At 46.6% G+C, this 16,020-nt stretch overlaps 1 long non-coding RNA gene across 1 annotated transcript; it reads right to left on the reverse strand.

Moving 5' to 3' along the window:
- Positions 1-1,172: 1,172 nt before the first annotated feature.
- On the reverse strand, positions 1,173-14,952 carry LOC109496001. Its single transcript, XR_002151746.3, has 2 exons — positions 13,871-14,952; positions 1,173-2,301 (listed from the first exon to the last, which is right to left on the reverse strand). It is a non-coding gene; the product is annotated as an uncharacterized LOC109496001 (long non-coding RNA).
- Positions 14,953-16,020: the final 1,068 nt, after the last annotated feature.

Raw genomic sequence — 16,020 nt, forward strand, 5'->3', positions numbered from 1 at the left:
TTGTGGGGTCGAGCCCGTGTCGGGCCCCACAGTGAACATGGAGCCTGTTTAAGATTCTCTCTCCATCTCTCTCTCTCTCTAAAAACAAAAAAGTTTAAAAAATTAAAAAAAAAACCCCAAATTACAGAATGTCTACATTGGGCACACAAAGATAAATAAGGTATGTCTTATATTGTTCTTAACTTCTACTGCAGTGGAGAAAGGCACGTGTAAATGCGGCAAGTGCCTTAAAGTCTTGTAAGGACCTCCTACGTGGTTTTACGTGGGGACGAGAGGAGCAGGGAACATCAGAGAATGTCGAGAGAGGACAGTGAATGATGTGTGTGAAAGTCCTTGGCCGATAATAATAGCAAACGATCACGTAGCTCTTACCATTGTTCGGCATTGGGCTGGGCACTTGAACATTTGATCTCATCTCAACCTACCTCTTTGGTCCTTACTACTATTATTCCTAAATTGTTGAGGAAATTGGGGCTGACAGAGACGAAGCAACTTGCCCAGGGTCACACACTCCAAATGACAACTTCAAGATTCTACCCCAGGCGACAGAACCCCAGAGCGCATTGTCGTCCCCTTTCTTTGCTTGGGTGTTGCAACGGCTGGATCCCTGTCTGCCTACTGGTGGCAGCTGCACCCACAGTGGTGACAGGGTCTGGTGCTGGGGTGAGGGCTACTGGGGGGAGGGAGGGGGATGGGGAGTGCAGTGAGTCTTCCAGGCTGAGGAGTCAGGTTTTACCCATAAGGGGTTACTCAAAACTAAAACTAAAAACATTACGTAAATTCGGTTCCTCATTTTGGTTTGTCTCTTCCAGATGATATTTCTTTTCTTACTGGGTTCAAACTGACTGCAAAAGACATTGGTGATTTTCACCACCCTCCCCCCCCACCAACCTTTAAGACCCAAGATTAAAAGAACCGTGTGTCACATGATAGAGGCAGATGACTCTTATTCTTGGGAGAGTTGAAATCAACAGGCGACAAACTTTCAGCTTTTGTTTAAATTCAGTCCAAAGGGATTTTCTAATCTAAAGAACTCCCATTGTTTTATTTCAGGGTCAGAATAATTTCCTACTGAGCACACAGGGAGGTTTTCTGTGAGGGGAATTTAAGAAACAGATATGCAAATATGCTGGGGAGATTAATAGGAAGACACAGCTAGAAGACCCACAAAATGAAATACTATGACAGATAATATATTTTAGTTTGATTTTCAACAACATTATATAAATGGTCTTAATTAATATTAAAACAACAATTAATGAGAAATAGCCCCGTTGGTTTGATAAATGGAGTAGTCTTTTTCAAGGACATTTTTTTTTTCTGATTCCAGATGTAATATAGTTTACTGTGGAAGATTTGGAGGTGAAAGATAAGCATACAAAGAAATGGAAATCACCTTGATATGGAAGCTCTAGAAGCTATCCTCAGGGGCCCGCTGTGAACTTTGTGGAGGTCTGTCCTGCCGGGCTTGCTGGCCCTATGGCACGTTTGCCTTTTTCTGTCTTTTTGTGCACACGTGCATTACCTTGGATGTAATAGGTGGTCAATGTCTTTGCTATTTTTGCAACTTGAATTATTACTTACATTATTGTTTCACAAAGGTGGAGTCGTAAAATGCCTCAGTTTTGTATACGGCGGAACTGATGGTATTAAAGAAATGTTAAAATCATCTGGGGCACCTGGCTGGCTCAGTCGGTAGAGTATGCCATTCTTGATCTCAGGGTTGTGAGTTCAAGCCCCATGTTGGGTGTGGAACCTACTTTAAAAAATATATATATTTAAATAATCCAATAAGTTGTATTAATCAGGGTTCTTTGTATTGCAAGAACCAGAAACTCCTACTCATTTAATTTGAAGTCTAGGGAAAGGCTTACTTATTTGCATGGCCAAATCCAGGGATCAAACAATATTGTCATCTTTTCTCTTTTCCTCTCATTTTTCAGCTCAGCCTTGTTTCTGTGTCTTTTCTTTGCATACTGGATTTATTCTCTTCCTCCTGCTTCATACAGCCTTTCTCGAAATTGCTGAAAAGTCTTGGGTTGACATTCCCACCATTCATGATCCAAAGAGGAGAAAGGCTCTCTTTCCTTCTGAGTCCAACTAGTAGCATGAGAACTCTGATGGGACCCACTGGGGTCATCTGTGTATCCTGCACCAATCACTGGGTCCCTGGGTTTGGTTTGGTGGCTGGCCTGGGATCTCTTTCCCTCCTGTATGCTGTCAGTGGGGCTGTGGGTGGGCTTAAAATGAGCATGGCGTCTTCACCACTGTACAGAAGTGCAGGAATGGGGGAAGGAGCTTCTGAAAAGAGACAAACAAAAAGAGGAAAGTTGCTAAATGCACTGGGCAAACAAAACTTCAGCAACCAGTCACCTCTCTCCATTTAAAAAAAAAAAATACTGTTTCAGGGGCACCTGGGCGGCTCAGTCGGTTGAGAGTCTGACTCTTGATTTCAGCTCGGGTCATGATGTCACGGTTTCCTGAGACAGAGCCCCATGTCCAGCTCTAAGCTGAGAGCACAGAGCCTTCTTGGGATTCTCTTTCTCCCTGTCGCTTTGCTCCTCCCCTGCTCTCTCTCTCTCTCTCAAAATAAATAGGTAAACATTAAAAAAAATAATAAAAATAATTACTGATTCAGCTTAGAATTAAGGGTCAGATGTACATGTATAAGACATCTGTAAAGGGGAGAAAATAAAGAAAATATATAAAAATGATTTTTACATTTTTAATTAATCATTAACTGGAATATGCCTGATTATCTTTGATGGAATATTGTACATAGAGTTGATAGCACACTGGCTTTTTTAGCTGAATTGATTAATTGCTGACATATACTACCCTTGAGGATTGATATAGTTTTCTTTCATTGTACATTCCAATTGGAAAATCATTATCAAATAGCTCACGAAGTCCAAACGAGAATCCTCTCCTCTCATTCTTTCTTGACACATACTGTCTGTTCTATAACAACATGAAATAAATACTGTTAGCCTTTTTCATAACAAAAACCAACAATAACTATTAAAGGACCATTTCAATTAATAATATGGGAGATACTTGTACTTTAGTCTTCTGCCAACAGGACTTAAAACAATGTTTATTGGATGCGCTTTATTTATTTATTTATTTATTTATTTATTTATAATTTTATTTTTGAGAGAGAGAGAGAGAGTGAGGGCAGGGGAGGGGCAGAGAGAGAGAGAGGGAGACAAGGGATTCGAAACAGGCTCTGTGCTGACAGCGGAGAGGCCAATTTGGGGCTGGAACTCAAGAACCGCAAGACCATGACCTGAGCAGCAGTTGAACACTTAAGCGACTGAGCCACCCAGGTGCCCCGGCTTCATCACTATTTAAAAAAAAATTTTTTTTTAACTGAAGTATAGTTGACACACAATGTTATATTAGTTTCAGGCGTACAACATTAGAGATCACAACTTCCACACTATGCTCCACATCTGTCACCATACAATGTTATTATAGTAGCACTGACTATACTCCCCATGCCGTGTCCTCCATCCCATGACTTAATCATTCCATAACCCGAAGCTTCCCACACCCCTTCACCCATGTGGCCCTGTATGTATGGGTCTCTTTCTGTTCTTTGTTTGCTCTTTTTGTTTTGTTTCGTTCTGTATTCCGCATACGAGTGGAAATCGCATGGTGTCTTGTCTTTCCCTGACTTGTTTCACTTAGCATAATACCCTCTAGGTCTATCCATGTTGTTGCAAATGGCAAGATTTCATTCTCCTTTTTTATGGCTGAGTAATATTCCACTGCATATCCACACCACATCTTCTTATCCATCCATCATGGAAACTTAGGTAGCTCCATATCTTGACTATTGTAAATAATGTCGCAATAAACACAGCGATGCATAGATCGATTCAAATTAAGGTTGTCATTTCCTTTCGGTAAATACTCAGTAGTGGAATTACTGGATCCTGTGGTATTTCTATTTTTAGTTTTTTGAAGAACTTCCATACCATACTGTTTTCTATAGTGGCTATACCAATTTACCCTTTGACCAACAGTGCACAAGGGCTTCCTTTTCTCCACATCCTCACCGATACTTGTTATTTCTCGTGGCCAGTCATTTTTTTTTTTTTAAACAAGATTTTTGGTGTCAGCGTAACCAAATATCTAATTTTTGGGGGTCTTACTGTATATGATCACCTAGATCTCAAACTACTTCCTGGTAGTAATACAAGATTTATGCACAGATACATCCAGGGAAAGAACTATGGTGATCTAATTTGTTCTAGGAAGTCATTTAAACACTAAGGAGTGAGACCTAAATTCCTCTGTAGGCATATGAGTTAGTTTCTATTCTTTATCATCTTTCAGATGTTTTGAATAAATTGCTTCATAATCTCTTATAGTCAGAACTGGCCAGAGTTGGATCTTTTGCTTTATTTTTATTGTCTGTGTTTTTTCCGAAATCTTTTCATCCATACATAGGGTCCTTTCCTCCATATTATTATTTTTTTTCTAACACTGGTTCTATCTCCTTCATTGCTCCAGGGTCCTGCACTGAGAAGCCCTGATCTGACCAGTTATGATATGAACTCTAGAATCCAGAGTGGAAAACAGCCCAGGATTTGTGCTGGAGTGGCCACCAAGCTGGGCTTCCATGTGCTCTTCTGTCTGTACTCTGGTCGCTCGAAAGCTGTGCCAGGGACTCTTTTCCAGCTTGACTTTCAATAGTTTCACTGCTAACATGAATATGCTTTTGATTTTTGTGCAGTATTGTACCTTCCTTCTCCCTCTCCAGCCCAAACTCCTGAAAATAGGGGCTTCCTGAATAGACACCTCTCCTAGCAAGCGACTCGGGTGGTCCATTTTCCTACCATCACAAGAGTGGACCTGGTCTCAGCATGTTGTAGGAATAGGTAATAAACTCACAGTCCCGTCGTTTCTTTCCTGTCTCTTTAGAGAGAGTAATTTCACTGCTCTCTCCATAATTTTCCTATGTTGTTATTGGGATTCTCGATGCTTGAGTGAGTAACTTCCTTTTTTTTTTATGTTTATTTATTTTTGAGGGACAGAGCATGAGCGGGGGAGGGGTAGAGAGAGAGGGAGACACAGAATCCGAAGCAGGCTCCAGGCTCTGAGCTGTCAGCACAGAGCCCGACGCGGGGCTCGAACTCACGAGCTGTGAGCTCATGACCCCAGCCGAAGTCGGACACCCAACCAACTGAGCCCCCCAGGTGTCCCAAGTAGTTTCCTTTTTATTTCATTAGATACTGCCCAGCCTTTTCCAGGATGATGTTCAGCGAGCCCTACTTCTTTATCAAGAAGATCCCATTTCTCCGGCACATCAAGTTTCTGTTAGAATGCCATCCTTCAGCTGATGCATTTGTTGCAAGGCAAGCCACAGAGAGACGGAGTAGTTCGTAGCTACATGGCACTGTATAGCTCGTAACCCTTGGCTGCTCTGGCCTACACAGTGTAACAGGGATTTACCATGTGATCTGTCTTGGAAAATAGGAAGCAGAATGGAAACTCTCCCTGTGGATGAGTGAAGTTTGGCCATTTAAGTTGTGTGACAATTACAGAACGTTGATTTGGGCTCCTGCTCTACAGCTACTGAGTGGAGGGAAAAATGTTTTTGGTGTTCTTTGTCCTTCCCTTGCAGGGATCCTGACATTTACAAGTTGGTTAAAGCTGTGGTTACTGCTTCCCCCTTTAACTCTGTCTCTTCTTAACATGTAAGCAAGTTGGAGTCTCTGTCAGTAAATGATCTTAGGTAGAAAGCATGGATAGAGATGTCCAATATTACGTAAGGGTACAAGAAACATTACCACTCGGAGAAATAGATGTTCAAATATAAGAAGAGAATGGGGTTTATTTTGTTCCAGCTAGTAGAAAATAGCTTTTTGGATCACTCCTGATGATAGCAGTGGGGATTCATATCGAAAATCTTCCCTTTCCTCCTGTATCAGTTATCTATGGCTGTGTAACAAACCATTCCCAAACCTGATGATGTCTAACAACTACAATCACGTTATAATCCATCACTAGTTCCAAAGGTTGGGAGTTCAGGAAGCCTCAGCTAGGCTGATTGTCTCCGGGCCTACCAAATGTTTGTCATCAGCCCGTAGCTGATCCGGGACAGTGGAAGGCTGGAGAGTGGGGCCTGTACTGATACCCCTATCTCCCTACGTCCGGTCTCAGAGCCTCTGCTGTGGTCTCCAGGCTGGCTTGGCCTTCTTCACAGAATGGTGGTCTCTAGGTAGTAGAACTTGGTACACGGAGACTTTAGGTTTCAGTGTGCACACTGCAGAGAACCCAGGTAAAAACCTCTCGGCGTCCATGACACAGACTTAGAAGTCCTGTAGAGCCATTTCTGTCAAACTCTGTGGGTCAGCCAGGCACTAAGGCTGGTCCAGGTTCAAGGAGAGTGGATACAGACTGACGCCTCTCAATGATAGGGATGTCAAACAACTTGCAGGCATATTTTTAAAGTATCACACTTCTCCAAGACAATGTTAATCTATCCTTTGGATTTGACTTTAAGTGCATGCTTTTAAAAAATTGTCCTGATGGGCCATTGGCCTAAAGAATTAAAAGGGACATATATATTGTAAAGTTCCACAGTAGATCAGTATATTCTGTGACATAGCGTGAATAATATGGAGGCTTTGTGCATATCAGATAGGCCCAATTCATGCCAAGCATTCTACAGACAGTTAATAAAGAGTAACAGAATGAATGAATGAATATATAATGAATTAGTTCACATATCTGTCATCAATCAAAAGAGCTCTTAAGCCAAATAGATTTGAAGCCAACAGAATGAATTATAACTTGGCATCTTGAGTGAGGAAATATGTTTCTAAAATATAATTAGTTTAGCATTTGTTTTGCTTTGTTTCATTCTATTTGTACATACGATTTCGTTAAAAGGCAGTCACATATATTCAAATAACTGCCTGATTGGGTGACAGAAGGCAGAGATAGAGAACATTTTCTGGAGAGTATTAGGAGGCTCCAGGTCAAGAGTCTGAAAATGTAGAGGCCACAGTGTCCCCAGTGCCCTTCAGCTGCTGAGGGAAGGAACATTGGAATTCTCTCCAAAGACTGGAAGGTAGTTTCTGTGGGGCTCCTCAGCGGCTCACGCAGGTCCTTCTCCTTTCTCTGGAAAATCAGTGCCAGGGAAGAAGCTTACGATGTTTCTAAAATTTCAGATACGGTACATCACATCATAACAATTTCACTCCTCATACAGTTAGAAAGTCCCATTTTAGACTTTATGACTGTCCCGGGTCCTTTTCTACTTCCAGATTAGCTCTGGATGCGCCCACCTGCACACTCAGGGATAGGTCTATATAAGTCTCGTGTGCCCAGAGCTTGGGCCAGAGCCCCCCCACAATGGCTACTTAGCACCTTATGCCCCCTCTGATGGCCCCAAGTTGTCCTCTGGCTTCGGTGGGGGGTGCTGTTCCCGTCCGTGGCCCAGGATTGGCTATCACCATCACAACAGCATGTGTACAATTCGACAGCAGGGATCTGGGACCCGAGCGTGTTTGCCTTTTAGGAAGTTCGTTCTGGTAGAAGTGGGGGAGAGTGATTCAGGATGGGGAGGAGACGGCTGACAGCAGCAGCAGCCATGAGGCGGCTGCGACGGTCCAGGAGGCGGGTGACGCAGGCATGGATTAAGGCAGCGGTTACACAGGTGAAAACTGGCGAACACCAAGAGAGGTTTGCAGAAGTGTGGGGTAAATGCATCCGCTGCTTGGGGTTGAGGGGCGGTATTGGCCCGGGGAACACACTGTGGTTGAACCTGGCTGACAGGGTAGAGGACAATGTGACTTTCACAAGGAATAGGAAGGAAGGAACTTTGGCTGGGAGGTGATGGGAATAAGGGGCTGAGGGAAAGGGGCGCTTGGTTATGGCTTAGGGGAGTGTGAGCACAGAGGCTTTGTTACTGGGAAAGAGGAAATTTGGGTTAGCAAAGGGCATTTACTTGATGCAGAGAACTTCCTTATCTCTGGGCCTGCACAGATTGTTTCTTAACCATCACTGTTCGCAGAACAAGACTTAAGTGAGTTTTACCTTTTAGAATCCACACATATTTTTTTTTCCCTTTTTAAATAAAGATCCTCATCAAAGGAATGAATGGGTAAGAGAACAAGGAGAGAGCGCGGGTTTTGGGAAAGGATTTCTGCTGGTGGACCACACTTATTCTCAGCCTGGAAAAATGTGAGTGAATATGGATGGCCTGGTGGTTTTGAAACCTGCATAAACGTCATTGGTAGGCGATTTCCTGAAGGTCTTGTCTCTTAACAAGGGGCTCTTCCCCTAAAACTCCAGGGGGCATTTGAGCGCGAGAAGGGGTAATCTGATTGCGGCAGTGACTGGGTGGGGGTGTCTCTGGCACGTCCCCGGCCGAGGTCATGAGTGCTGAACGATCTGCTGTATCTTGACGCTCGTGCAAAAAAGAATCGTACTGCCCGCAAAATAGCACCTGCACTGAGTAACAGGGAGGCTCGAGCTGTCAAAGTGCATTCATCTTTATGATGTTGTCATTCATTGACTTTCAGTTACACAGAGATTTAGGCCCTAACCTCACTCCGTCTTCTTGCCTGGGGTCCTTGGGAAAGAGACCTTTCTGGGAGGGGTTGCTGGTGGTGATGGAAAGTGACACTGGAGGGGGGAGTAGGGGCAGCCTGCGGCCCGAGACTCAGGACTGTTCTCCTTAGGCCAGGCCTGGAAAGGTGTGCTGGAAAGCTCCAGAAGTTGGAGAATCACAGTCCTGAAACGACTTGGGCCCAGGAGGGGTGCCGAGGCCGGCTACAGTGGGCGGGGTTTTTGGCTTTTGCAGACACCTGCCCCCAAGCAGCAGGTGCCCCAGTTTTCACACAAAGGAACTGAGAACCCCTGTCTATGTCCTTCCTTCCATCAGAGACATCAGCGTCTTGTTGTAGCACTTGTCCTTCTGTGTTGCAAAGCTCAGGCCTATTTGTCATTCTTTATCAGAGGAACAACTCATGCCCTGGGTTTACTTAGTAATGGGGCATCCGCCCCTGACTCGGGGCTGTCCTGGGACTAGAGGCTGCTCAGCCAGCCCGAAGCCTCGGATGCCCTGAGGACAGACTGTGTGGCTGGGTTAGCTGCTGAGTGACAGAGGGTTGCGGTGTCCCCTACTGGAACATGATGCCTGACTCCCACAAGTAAATGATATGGGAGCTGGTGGCCGAGAACGCACACACAGTGTCATCAGCGTGAGGTGACGCAGGCCATTTGGTTTCACCTAACAGGGTGATGTACCACCCTGCGGCTGTTGTTTAGCCAGGCCTGAGATGAAGCTTTCGTGGGGAGGGCCTCATGCAGGACTGGCCTTCCTTCTTGCAAAGGCCCGAGTGACATCTGTCTTTCAATGAGAAGCATTAAGGAATTGGAGAACTGCCCACGTCGGAGTCCAGCAAGAACTCGTGTACTTCTGTTGCACGGCAGGTGAGTTCCACTCGCCCAGAGGTTAGAGTGTTTATTAATGTCTGGAGCATGAGCCAAAGCCCAGATGCTGTGCTTGGTTCCGGGGACGCTGAGAGATATTGCTCTCAGGGAGCTCTCAGCCCAGAGGGAAGGTAGACAAGAAAGCAAATAATTTCAGCGAAGTCAAATACATGGCCATTGTGAGACAGATGCCAAAAGTTATGGAGGGGGCACAAAGGAAGGACTCATCAGCAGGTACAGGAGGGCACAGGAGCTAGGGCCAGGGAAGTCTCAGAAGACACGAGTGGCCGAGTTGGGGCTTGAAGAATGAGTATAAATCAGCCGAGTGGCCAGAAGGGCATAGACGTCCAGGCAGAAGGCAAGGCAAATACAAAGGCATGACCGTATAGAATAACAGAGGTCTCTTGAAGTTGCAAGTAGTTCTTTATGATTAGACATAGAAGGTGGGAGCAGCAGGACCCAAGTAGTCAGGCAGGGGCCTGGTCATGGGGGACCTTTCATGACACACAGGATGCCATCCTGTGACTGAAACAATACCCAGAAGGGCTTCAGGTGGAGGAGTAACGTAGTGATAGCTGTGTATCCGAAATATGTTGGGTGGATTGGGAAGGGGCAAGATGGGAATTTGTGAAGTCAGTTTTAAGACGCCATTGCAATGGGGAGTCTTAGCGATGATAGTTGGGATTAGGCACTGATCATGGGGATGGGTCAAGAGCATGTCTAGAATACAAGAGGTGGACATAACAGGGTCTCGTGGTCAGCTGTGGAATGCTAGGGAGAGGAGAAAACGATGGCTCTAGAGTTCTAAACTGGGTGACCAGGTGCATCGTGGTGCTGTTTTGGTTGAGGTGGTTGGGTTTGGGGGGCTAGGAAGGAAAGAAAGAAAGGTAGAGATAATGAGTTCAGTTGACCGTAGTGTTAGACACGGTGCATTTGAGGTGTTTATGAGATGTTTGGCTGGAGATGTTCAGCAGGCGGCTGGGTGCACAGTGGAGCTACCTGTCGTTAGCATAGTGAATGATGCAAATCCAACTACACACAGTCAGAAAATAGATGCACTGTCCATGTTCCTGTCCCCTTCCTCACCCCTGTGATTTGTCCTGGGATCAAGAGTGGAGCATGTTATTTAGGCCTAATGTGAATTGCGTTTTCCTGCCCATAAACTAGTAATTGGTTTGGGGTGAGCCCTTGATTCAATTTGTGTCAATGAGAAGCCATTGAAAACATCGAGATTTATGCTGGGAATCCTGGGAACGATTCTAATGGAAGAATTTGCCAGCGCTATAGCTTCGGTGGGCATCTTTAGACTCACATGAAGAGGATTTTTGATAAAGGAGAAAATACGAAGGAGCAAGGGAGAGAGGAGAGACAGCGAGAGAAAGGAGAGATGTAGAAAGAAAATGTGGTTCGAGTCACATTATTTGAGCCCTGGTCAAGCCAGGTCTGGGCTTCTCACTCTTGGAACCAATACATTTCTTTTTATTTTTCTTTAGTCAATCAGAGCCAGGCTTTCTGTCACTTACACCAAGTGGGTCCTAACCCATCTAGAGGCCTCTGGAACGTTCTGCAAATGTAGAATTGGTGAGCCGGAGCTAAAGGATGGTGTGCTAAAAATCCGTTCTGCGAAAGAAAACTCTAGTAGAGGTGGAGACGCTCAAGATACTCAGAGGTCCAGAGCAGGCTCTTACTCCCCTAGGCTCTTTCAGCTGATGCTCTGGTGCAGTGGTTCTCAAAGTATGAACCACTGACCAACAGCATCAGCGTTACTTGGCAATTGGTTGGAAATCAAAATTCTTGGATTCTTAGAAATTGAGGATCATGGAGCCCAAGAGTCTGCACCTTTTTTTTCTTAAAGTTTATTTATTTTTGAAAGAGCGCAAGTGGAGGCAGAGGCTGAGTTGGGGGGGGGAGGGTGACAGAGGATCCAAAGCAGGCTCTGAGCTGTCAGCACAGAGCCCCATGTGGGGCTCAAACTCAGGAACTGAGAGATGATGACCCGAGCGGAAGTCAGCGCTCAATCGACTCAGCTACCCAGGCGTCCCCAGGAATCTGTATCTTACTAACCTTTCAAGGGACCAAAGCCTGAGGACCTCTGCTCCTAGACTATTTCTGAGTATTGCCAAGTACGGGATTGCCGGATGGTCATATAGGGTGCATGTGGAATTTGGACGATGTTGGTGTCAAGGGAGACTTGAAACTTGACTTCCCTGCTGAAATGGCACACTCAAAATCTTAGGTCCAACTACTGGGCTCACGGGCTTGCTGTAACACTATGATTTTGTGATATAAGTTGAGACACAGGGCTGGGTTTTTCTGGATCAAAGTGCAGTGATCTGTGAGTTCACATTTCTTTTCTGGAGATTGTAATAATCAATTAGATACCCTTGTTCACCGCTATTTAATCCTACTGATGCCTAATGAAGTGCAACACATTGGGGCAGAGTGTGATCAATGAGGCAGCATCGCACGTCTCCAAGTAAAATGGAGCGGGTGGAGGTGGATGTCTTCTACCTACGGTGGGAAATGAAACCCTTCAATGACTGATCCCCATTCTACTTAGGGCTTGTCCAGGTTGGGAGCTATGAAGGGATCTGAATGATAGGGGACCCTTAGTATTCTTTTGGGTACATTTTGGAGATGCAGAAATCCAGTACTTTCCATTAAGACAGAGAGGGGGATGATCTTCAAGAAGGGCTGGGTTGGTTTATTCAGAAGTGAGAAGTCTGTACCTTCCTGCTCTAGGTGCTTTTGTCTTTCTTTAAGAAACGCAAACGCTGGGGCGCCTGGGTGGCGCAGTCGGTTAAGCGTCCGACTTCAGCCAGGTCACGATCTCACGGTCCCTGAGTTCGAGCCCCGCGTCGGGCTCTGGGCTGATAGCTCAGAGCCTGGAGCCTGTTTCCAATTCTGTGTCTCCCTCTCTCTCTGACCCTCCCCGGTTCATGCTTTGTCTCTCTCTGTCCCCAAAATAAATAAACGTTGAAAAAAAAATTAAAAAAAAAAAAAAGCAAACGTTAACGTAATGGGAAAATACGGGCTTGGAAGTGATGTAGCCTGAGTTCGAATCTTAGGTCTATCACTTAGTTGCTATGTGACATCAAGTATGGAACCCAGACTGTCTAAGTCTCAATTCCTATTGAGAAAATGGAGATAGTAATCTTCCGTGGTTGTCATGAGGTGTAGAAGGAATCTGAGAAGGACTTGGCATGTACAATGTACTCAGGCGATTTTCCCCTCCTCTGATGCCCTCTATTAAGCTCCCACAGTGTCATCTGTTCCCATAAACCCACTGTCCTAATATAGCTCTTCTGCATCTCAAGTCCCCTACTCCTGCCAGATCTGTCCCCTGCCAAGTTCCCAAGTCTCCAGAATTACTCTCTCCTCTAAAAATAATGCCCCTTTTCAAAGGTAGGCAGGTTTGACTAGTCATCACCATATAAAGGGGGTGATGTTCCAGGTGAACTTGACTGACCAAAGTCCCCCCCCCCCCCCCCCGGCTGGTAATGAATGCCTTGTCTTTCCCAGGCCCCGCAGGAGCAGATTCAGTCCCAAGACTCTCCAGTTGGCGGGTACAAGGAGATGGTTAGGGCAGGCAGGTGCTTCTGGGACCCTCTCTTACTTGTGCATTCTTTTCTGGCTCATTCATTCACTCATGCAATGAACATGCGGGGAGTCCCGGTCATGCTAACCAGGAACTGTGTGAACTCTAGGGGATAGAAAGGTGAATCAGACAGTCCCGGAATTCAAGAAGCTCAGATATGGAGAGCAGACAGACACCCAAGCAGACAGTTGGCCTTCAGGAAGGCTTGAGTCTTAACAGATTGATAAACAGGTGAAGATGAGGCAGGAGAGGGTCTATTAGGTCAAGGGACTGGCATTAGCAATGCCAGAGATTAGTCACAGGGTAAGCATGGGAGAACCCCCGGAAGTTGCACTGCTGGCTGGTGAAAGTTGAGAAAATGTTTGAAAAGGAAGTTGAGAGTTAAGCAGAGGCCCACTAATTTTATCCAAGGGATGGGGAGCCCCTTGGCGTGTTCACTAAGTGCTCAGGGGGTGGCCGATCAGATTTAACTAGATTTCTAGCTAAAACTTCTCGAACGCTTACCCCGGTGCCAGGCACCTCGCGAGGCACCGTATGTTAGCAGAATTATTTGATATGGGTTTCTTTGGCTTTGAGTGGAGGATGGGCACAGGCAGGGTGGGGAGGTGACCAGGCCGAGGCAGTGGGCCGCTGTGTGGAGAGGGAGGCATGAAGGCAGCCTGAGAAGGCAGGAGGGCCACAGGCTAGGAGGGAGGGCCCGAGCTGGGCAGGGAGTGGTCCACGGGGGTCCCAACTGGGGGTCAAAGTGGAGTTTAACCCTGGACCCTGAATCTGAAGATCCACATGTATACGGCCCAAGGTTGACCTCTCTCCTACCGGGTGATGTCTCGCTTTTTCCGGGCAGGAAACCTCTCCCCGGTCACACACATCTTCATTCCATCCGCAAATCCCTTTCGGGGAGAAAAGCCCTTGGCGACAATGGCTTCTCTTCATTCCGGGCGCCGACAGCCTGACAACGGGCAGAAGCGGCCGCGCCGCGGCACGAGCAGCGGAGCACCCATCCGGTGAGGTCCGGGCGCCCTTAAAGGCGGTGAATTTCGGTTGTGCGGCTTTTGCACAAAACCAAAAGCCCCGGAGCGGTCACCTCTCCCGCAGAGGTGCCGGCCGTGACAGAGGAGCGCGGTGGAAGCGCGGGTCTCAGGTCGCGGGCGCTGCCGGGGCGCCGTGGTCCAGCAGGGGGCAGCATTGAGACATTAACGAGGGGAGCGACCGGCGCCGCGCAGCGCAGCCGCAGGGCCCACGCTCGCCCTGGGCGCTAACCTTTCAAGCAATTCCCGGGGGAGCCCTTCCTGCCCGGTGAAGGCTGCCCGAACGAGCAGGCGTTGAGAATGAAATATGAAGCAATTCCCTTCCGCAGAATGGAAATGAGCTGTCATTTAGTAAATTATCAGTTGATGACACATTCTTCCAGCTTAAAGGTGGTTTTTGTTGAAGTGCAGGAGCCGGTTGAAGGCTTTTTGCCCCGGCGCCCACCCCAGAACACCAAGCACCGCGTGTGTGCGAGAAAGGCTGAAGGCTGGAAGCAGGGACTGGGCGCCCGGGGCGCAGGACAGAAGGGATGCGTTTGCGTTGAGGATGCTAAGGACGCAGGCCCGTTTCCAGCCAGGCTGTGATCAGGGAGAAGGCGACACAGCCTCACAGCATGATGAAGGGAGCTGGGAAGGCAGAAGGTGACGGGAAGCAGGCAGGATGCTCTTCCCGTCGGAGACCTGTGCCTCCTTCCGTATTGATTCTGCATCAGCGGAACATGTTTAGCGTTTTCTTTGTCCTTCTTCACCTCCTTGGACCTGCCGTCCCTCTGCCTGCTTCCCGGCAGAGCTGAGGGAGAGACCTGGGCGTACCCTCAAGGGTGAACAAGGCCCCGAATGCCTTCCTATCTGGCCGGAAGGGTGGGACCGTTTCTTTCTCCCATTCTCTGTGTGTTCGCACAGTGGATGCTGAGTCAGTGTTCCAGAATCTGAACTGACCGCCAGCAGAGTTCTTGCAGAAAGCGTGTTGAGATGTGTGTCCGCTAGGGTCCCCAAGCCGTCAATATTAAATCGGTTTAAAGGGGCATATTTATGGGATCCAAGAAGGGAAACATAAGCCCAGTTGGGCAAACTGGGTAAAACCCTGTGAGGCCCTCTTGCCTTAGCCCAATGGAATACTAATGATATCCTTGGGCAAAGGTTCCTTGCTGCTACAAAAAACTGGACTCTTTGCTGTTCCCGGTGTGTTTTATTTCTTTGCAGATAGTACTGATTATTTCTTCTGGATAAGTATCCTCAAATCCCCAATTTTCCCCATACTCGTGGTCTTGTTATAAGTGAAAGCCCCCTTGTCTGATAATCATGAGGGCTATAAAGAGCCTACTGCGAAGTGATTTGGACTTGAAGCGAAGAATTTCCTCTGTCCTTTTAGAAGTGATGAATGTGGCGGGTTGAATCAAATTCCTCCCTGATACAGGCAAAGGAGATGTTTGTAAGCAGCCTAAGAACCCAAAGCATATTTAGGAATATGCACCTTGATTTTTCTCTTTGAATTAAAATATTTTGAAAAGTATTCGTGTGGTGTCAGAATGTGAGTCATGAGAGTGCGGGGACATCCAGTGACTCAGGCACCTCAATCCTTGTCACCGAGGGAACTGGACTTTGTGATCAGAAGAAACTGGGTTTAAAAGCCAGCTCTGCCTTTACTCATTTCGTTCTTTTTTTTTTTAAGTTCATTTATTTATTTTGAGAGAGAGGAGGGGGGAGAGACAGGCAGAGAGGGAGAGAGAGAACCCAAGCAGGCTCTGCATGGTCACTGCTGAGCCCCATGCGGGGCTCGAACTCGTACTGTAAGATGGTGACCTGGGCCAGAATAGGACGCTTAACCTACTGAGCCACCCATGTGCCCCTACTTATTTCATTCTTTCCCCTATTTGAGTTCATCTCAGCTCCCCTTTTCTCAAAGGTAAAATGAGGTAATAATAACAGGTGTCTCAT

The sequence above is a fragment of the Felis catus genome, chromosome F2 (genome assembly GCF_018350175.1).
Source record: "Felis catus isolate Fca126 chromosome F2, F.catus_Fca126_mat1.0, whole genome shotgun sequence".
NCBI classification, from domain to species: Eukaryota; Metazoa; Chordata; class Mammalia; order Carnivora; family Felidae; genus Felis; species Felis catus.